Source organism: Cyprinus carpio, chromosome B23, assembly GCF_018340385.1.
Source record: "Cyprinus carpio isolate SPL01 chromosome B23, ASM1834038v1, whole genome shotgun sequence".
NCBI lineage: Eukaryota > Metazoa > Chordata > Actinopteri > Cypriniformes > Cyprinidae > Cyprinus > Cyprinus carpio.
The window spans coordinates 10,347,720-10,355,589 of NC_056619.1; positions in this window are offsets into that span (position 1 = coordinate 10,347,720).

Consider the following 7,870-nt stretch of genomic DNA (forward strand, 5'->3'; position numbering starts at 1 on the left):
GACCCTAAATGCTCCCCGGGCACTGAAGCAAAAATTGCTGCTCACTGCTCCAGGTGTGTGTTCATGGTGTGTGTGTGTCCACTACTCACTGCTGTGTGTACACTTGGATGGGTTAAATTCAGAGCACAAATTCTGCGTATGGGACACCATACTTGGCCACATGTCATGAAAATGATATGAAAATCCCAGTAGATAAGCAGTTTCTGAAAATACTCTAATACTAAGACCAGCCCCTCTGGCACTAACAACCATGCCAACCAAATCAGATGTTCTGTTTGAACTTTAGCAGATCATCTTGACTATGTCTACATGACTAAATGCATTTAGTTGCTGTCATGTGATTGGCTGATTAGATATTTGCATTTGAGCAATTGAGCAGGTACAGTATACCTAAAAGTGGCCAGTAAGTGTAATTCTTATAGCAAATACATAACAGAGACCACTCCAAAATTTTTCTTAAATCAGCATCTCTACATGTATGGCAGCCATTCCATTCCAGTGTCTGTTGAATTCCAACACAGGCACACATCATTCTGCTCAATGAAGGACTGATTAGGTGATCACCTCAAACAAATCTTATTTAATGAGGAAAAGTATAAAAACCACTGCTGTGGTCATCACTATCCTCTTGCAATAAGACCAGCTGGATGGCAAAACCAGTGCTAGTAGTACCTGAAAAGTAATTGGAATCAAATAATAACTGCTGACCATGCCAAAAGAGTTGAAAAGAAAAGTTTTGAGTGAGGAAACAAAGGTTTCAATTCTGGCTTTACTGGAAGAAGGATACAGTTAGCATCAGGTTGCTTCCCTCCTTAAAATTTTAAAGTTTCAAGCTGCAGACATTGGGGACAACAAAGCTACAGACAGGTGTAGGGCCTTTTGTCCTGGACTAGCGATATAAGCACTAACATCTATCTAGGCTCGGACAGGGGCTGCTTAAGAAGAGTGAGTCAGTTGAACAATTAACTGATTTATTGCCAGAAACAGCAATGTAACAGACACAGCCTTAACTGGGTATATAAATTATGAAATAAAACAAAGAGCTATTCAAAAAAACAAAACAAATAACAAATAAACAAATTCAAACAGAACCCAGTTTAAATTTAGTTCTTTGTCCTTGTATATACTGTATAGGTCTGAGTCCAAAGAATAGTTTCCTTAAACCAGTGTGTGCACAGATTCCAAAAAGCGATCAATTCCTTGACTGAGTGTATGGATTCCTCGAATGTTGGTGCGTTGAGTACACTAAGTACTCCTACCAGTGTGGATGAACAAGGTTGATGCTGTTATCTGATATTTCGATAGACAAATCAAGCCAATCGGGCTCTCTCTCCGAATCTCGCGGCTGACCACACCACTTTCATGATCATCACACTGTCTCCTTGGGCTGGGCTCACCATCTCCAATTCTTCTGATAACTCAAAAAAAAAAAACAATCTAGACAAAGCGTAGAAGAAATAAATGAGACCTCATTAACTTATTTTCTATCTTTCAAGGTACAATCGGTGCAACCAGTTACTATAGATGCACTTAGATTACATAAGCAATTGTATTTTATATGAACGTGCTTCCAAAATAAAATAAATTACATAAAAACAACAAAAATGTTAACATCACTAACACAGTGTTTTGCATTCGTTCTTCTCCAAAACATCTCTTTTTAATGTTTCACATTAACATGAAATGAAATTGCATTATTCGCTTTTAACTTATTCAAAATAAAATAAATACACTTGTAATGCATCTGCATTACAATCACTATTTTGCTTGAATTGAGTCACTCAGACCCATTATGTTGCACCAGCAAGTCGCCTCTAGCATTTAAACATGGCGTGCTTGAAAGTAAAAGTGCCCCATCTCAGTTTATTTTTGGATTTTCACCTTTATTTTGATAGGAAAGTAAGTCTTGACAGGAAGCAAAGAGGGAGAGAGAGAGGGGGGGGGGGGTGGGGGTCAGGAAAGGTCCACAAGCCAGGATTCAAATTTGGGACACCCATAGCACAACAGCATTATATGTCTGCACGCTGCCACAAGGCTATCAGCACCAACCTCCAACCACACAACTGCTTTTTGGAACTATAAATTCAGGAAACATTAGTCATCAAACATTAAACATCAATGAGCTATTTTTGTAACAATGGAACTTGTAATCACTGGATAACTATGCTTTTGGGAAATGCACCCAACAAAACTCCAGCATTTCTCATCAAAATCTTCCAAGACCAAGCAATCTGATATGGCTAGCACATTTGAGGATGACAAAATCACTGGATTTACCAAAGTTTATCAGACTAGTTGCATAACATATTTGAAAGACATGGAGGGTTTTAAGACACTTAGTAGGAAGTAGCTATCTAAAAACAGAAGTGTTTGTTATATCAGAATAGCCTGTCTTTATTACTTTTGTAGATTATACACATTTTATGCTATTTTACCAGAATTTTATCTACAACTGTTCATAATGTTTATAAATGGTTTATTGGTATTATCTATTTCATATAAACCTAACCCCAAATGAGATGTAAAATAAAGCAAACTATGATTATTTTGATGTGTTCTTGTTCCACAAGTTAACACTGAGTAAAATTAATTAACAACATGCAGTTATAAGGTTTAGGTTTAGTGTTAGTTGCTTGTTAAAGAGCCAATTTTGAATAGAAACATTTGCTTACACTTTATTTTAAGGTATCCTTGTTACGCTGTAATTATATATTTGTGTACTGAGTAATATTAATTAGAACATGTAAATAACAACATGTATTTACTAGGGTTTTCGGTTAGGATTAGGGTTTAATTTAGGGTTAGGTGTATATAATTCACAATTTATTGTTTTTACTGCAGAACATGTAATAACAAGGACTCTTTCGGAGAGACAAAGCAGTCTGATATTCAGTCTGAATTGTATTTTATCTGTAATTACTCTAACATACTTAAAGTCAGAAAATGTTTTAATTAATAATTAGCTATTTATTCCAAAACTACCAAAAACTATTTATTCCAAAACTATCATTTTCTAATTTATGCTTCTTGAAAAACAAACATCTGGGCTGCAGTGAATAACTTGTATAACACAAATGAAACACATTTCCTCCAGAAGTCTTGTCCTGCTTAAAGAAAGAGAATCCCATGGATTCTTAACACACCTCATGTGTTTGTATTTCTTAAACAGCCTTCAAGATTGTGAGTTGCGAAGCATTCAAGGCTATGGGAAAGATTTTTCTCCCAGAAATCACATAAATTAGGCCCGGAGAGCAGCATATGATACCACATGATTATAATTACAGTTCATCATTGCTTGGTGCTATTTTCTGCAATTACCTTAATTTATTTGTGTAAGTGCATATTTGAAGAACAGTGGAGGGTGGAGTGTTACATAAAGCATGACATGAACAGTTAATAAAAGGTGAAAGAGAGGAATGACCTCCTCTTTCTTTCTGCATTCACTTCTGTTGAGGGGGCTGTCAGAATGATTTCAATTTAGTCGGGTGAGATTAAGGGTCATTCATTGATGTCTAATTTAGCAATTTGGGTCAGAGGAGGTTTGCTGTCTGCTCTTTGTGTGCCGCTCTACTCGTACGAGACATCTGATTTCATGCAGCTACAACAGTTGCCACAATTGTCCTCAATACCTAGTGCAATTGTCTGCCCCATTTCATTGAAGCTCGCTTCAAGAGGAAGGGAGAGCAGGGGGCATTAAAATCTCTAAGAGGATTATGGTCTGGGAGGAAGGATTTTTTTTTCTGCTTAGTAATATTTGCGAGTGGGCACAAGTGCATCTGCAGTATCACGACTGAGAACAGCTGATGTGGGTGGTGGGCTGAATAGGTCCTCCAGTAATTTTGTTTCTGTGTCACAATGTAGGGGTGGGATTTCAGTGTGCTATTATGCTTCAGCATGTGGCCATGGCAGATTTTCTCTATTTCTAATCCTTTATTACTGGCAGCATTAATCCTAGAATTAAAAAGGGGTAGTGACAAGTGTATTAAATGTGCAATATAATGACTTTGAGCAAATTAGAGCCTCATCCACCAAAATAGAAAAAGACAAAAGGTTATGTGCATTCGATAATACACATGATAATGATTCAGTGTTTGAGAAGAAAAATGGAAAAGCTCTTGTTTCACTGATATAAAAAAAAAATTAAAAATCATAAGAGTATTATGTAGCTCAGTTTACATGACTCTCCTGAACTGTGTATAATCATCATTATCATCAATTTTACACATACTGTATGAGAAATATCACACTCACGCAGGCTGAGTGCCGCAGGTAATCACAGTGTGCCGATATACAGCAATATCTCATGGCTATGATTGTGATATTGCGTTTATACAACAGTTTGATGGCACAAGTGTGTAAATATGTAAGAAAAACAGCAACAGAGTGACTTTAAAACCCTCTTTTGTGTAGAACTTCCTTCCACCACAGATTCAAATCTCAGTTTGACAATTTAACAGCTGAACCCAAACCTCCGTTACTAATTCAAAACCACCACTTTAGAACTAGTAACAAAGGAACGTTAAGTTGCTTCATTTAAAGCTTATTGTATTACTAAATTAAAAGCTCACTGTATTATGTAGAGTGGAGTATTATGAGAGATGGATGGAATGAGAGTGTTGACCTGCATCTGATACAGTATTCTTTAAATCAATCTCATATTCACAATAAAACATTAGTTTGAAATTAAGCTGAGGAAAGCGATATCTTTGTCATACTGTCCTTTCATCTGTTGAGGGTGATTTGCTGCTCACTGCATTTGTTGGCTGCATCTTACAAGTGGTTGTCAAGTAAAAAGAACTTCCTTGTTTACAAAATATGTGTGTGTGTGTGTGTGTGTGTGTATTTATTATGTATATATATATATATATATATATATATATATATATATATATATATATATATATATATATATATATATATATATATATATATATATATATATATATACACAAAATACATATATATATTTAAAAACAATTACATGTATATACAAGTATATCTTTATATAAACTATAATTTATATTAATATTTTATATATAAACAAAACATTTTTCTTAAATATATACATGCATATGTGTATTTATATATACAGTATATATAATATATATACAGTATATATATTTATATAATCATTTGACAGCCCTAATGTAAACACACACACACACACACACACACATATATATATATACACACTTCACACACACACACACACACACAACACACACACACACACACACACACATATCGATTCTCTGCATGCGTGGCAAAAAATAAAAAAGGCCTAATAAATAAATAATCAAATAAAAAAGTTACCTTACACACACACACATATATATTAAATAATTCAGCTAGATTCGGACAAAATACCACTGAAGCCACTGAAGGACCTTCAAACTGTGTAAGTTGATTTTCTAAAGACTGCGGTAGCAAAAATAACTGTATGGAATTTCCAATTTCCAAGTTTGGTGGAAATTATGGTTGTTGTTTTTTTAAGACTCATGTAGTTTTACTGACACATTCTTGGTCAAATCAACTATTTTCCCCAATACTTGAAATCAGATGATGTGATACTAAACAAAATGAAATGGGGAAATTTGCAAAATCCCCACTTTAGCTGAAACTTTGCCATGTATATTGACCAAGTGATCTTATGAGCCAAACGTCATAATGCAGATGATCATTAATGCATCATTTCCACAGTTCCCTTTTTTCAGCTTCCTTGAAATTCTTAGTAACTCTGTGGCATCTGATATATTCAACCTTTATTTTTACAATGACTATCCACACTTATTTAACAGTATTGCTGCAAGAATATCTTTGAAGCTCTTTTTGATTAACTAGTAATGAAACAGTAGTAGTCATCCAGGTAGATGTTTTGTAAACTAGTAAAAAAATATGACAAATACTGTACATGTGAACAGAGAAATTAGCAATTATATAAATTAGATATGTGAAGATAAAACATAAAGACATGAATTGTGTCAAATACATTACAATTATATAATGCACATATCAATACAAATCCATTAAAGCAATTGGTGGTCCACATTAGACATACAGGAAGTCATCAAATCCTATCTGGAGTCATGTCCCGTGTATTAACATTTGGATTTGAAAATAGAGTAATCCTCTGGCCCCACTGAGACACTGTAATCTGAAAAAGATTTATTTCTATTTATACTTACATTATAATGAGAGTCGCCTTTATCTCTCAATTGGATGTAAGGATTGCATAACCACCAACATCACAAGTTTTCACCCTATTACAGAGGAGAGCAAAGACAGGAGAATAGCACCCCCCACGGGAAAGTTGTTTCTATTGCAAGGCTTCGTGAGGGACATTGATTGGCCATGTACTCAGTTCCAATACGATGCCACAAGTCAGTGCCCAGTTCCAGCAAAGTTATTAAGGCTTAGGCCTAGTAATGTACAGTATAGCCGACACTATATATGTCTATACATTTTGTGCATTTTTACAACTGTTTTATTATTATGGAGGTTCTTATTTGATGCATTTTTTTTTTTTTTATCAAAGTTTTTGTGTTATTGTGTGTTACTGTCCTCACGGTCGTCTGTGCGAGTGACAGTTGTGTGAAGTATAGTCATTACATTAATTTAGAATGTGATTAAACTGACCAAAACTACCTGTGCATTCAACAGTTTAAGTGTACATCTTCCAGCCAATCAGAATAGGCTATTCAAGCAGAGCATGGTATAAAGCAAATATAAAGGCACACCCCCTTCTACTACAGTATTTTAATCAGATCATAAATATTAGCATCTTGTCTCACCAACTTATATAATAGTCCAAACACAATCAGTGGTGACATTGCTTAACTGTCTCATGAACTGATGCAATGTTTTACAGAAGAAAAATAGTACAAATAGTTTCTGGTAGGATATTAGAAGTAGTCTTTGTGACATAATGTGATTTTGTTTGTTTGCTTGTTTTTTTTTTTTTTTTTTTTTTTTTAATAAAACAACTAAATAGAGTGCTTTATTTCAGATTTGAACTACATTTAAAAACCTTCAACCTTAAACCATCTTTAACTTTGGCCGTTCAGCATGCTAAATCTTTGAATCAAATTTGACCCAACATATTTGATTTCTAAAATTTAGCCTTCCACGCACACTGGTTTCTTTGAGGGTATCTCTGTCTCTCCTGCTGTCTTTCTAATAACTTCATTAATAACTGCATAAGAATGCTATCTACGGCTCAAGCCACCATTACCAGCTTTAAAATATAGTTTTGGAACAAGCAAAAGAGGCGTTGGATGAGATGCGGAAGAAATAATCCTACTCACAATAGCGATTTAAATACAAAAACCAGACAAATCCCTTTAAATATATCATCTGATCGATGTCTTGAGATGTGGTAACCATAGTATAAGCGGAATAATTGACTCCGGGCCGTTGAATGATAACGGCCCGTCATCAATTATTCCTCACATATTATTTAGTTTTCAGTGTAACACTAATGTTTGGTTTAATAGGGTTTTTTTTTTTTTTCAGATGCCTAATGGCTATGATTGTAGTGATATGGACCTACAAGTCATTCCAGATCAGATACCAAATTCTGTCCAAATTTTGAAATTTAGCTTCAACTATCTTCCTGCCCTATACAACTTGACTTTTCAGAGGCTAAAAAGCTTGAATTATTTAGTCCTGACAAGTTGAGCAAAATGACTTGTATTTCAAGATGAATTGTGTAAAATTGTGCATCAGAGAATCTAATGTTTCCTGTAACTGTAACTCACAGATGTGGCATCACGTTCACGTATGAAGACATTTTTAAACATCAGCCTGACTTGGCGGTCCTTATGCCAGTTAGAAACCCACTTGTGTTCATCGCAGAAAGAGCTTTGTCTGG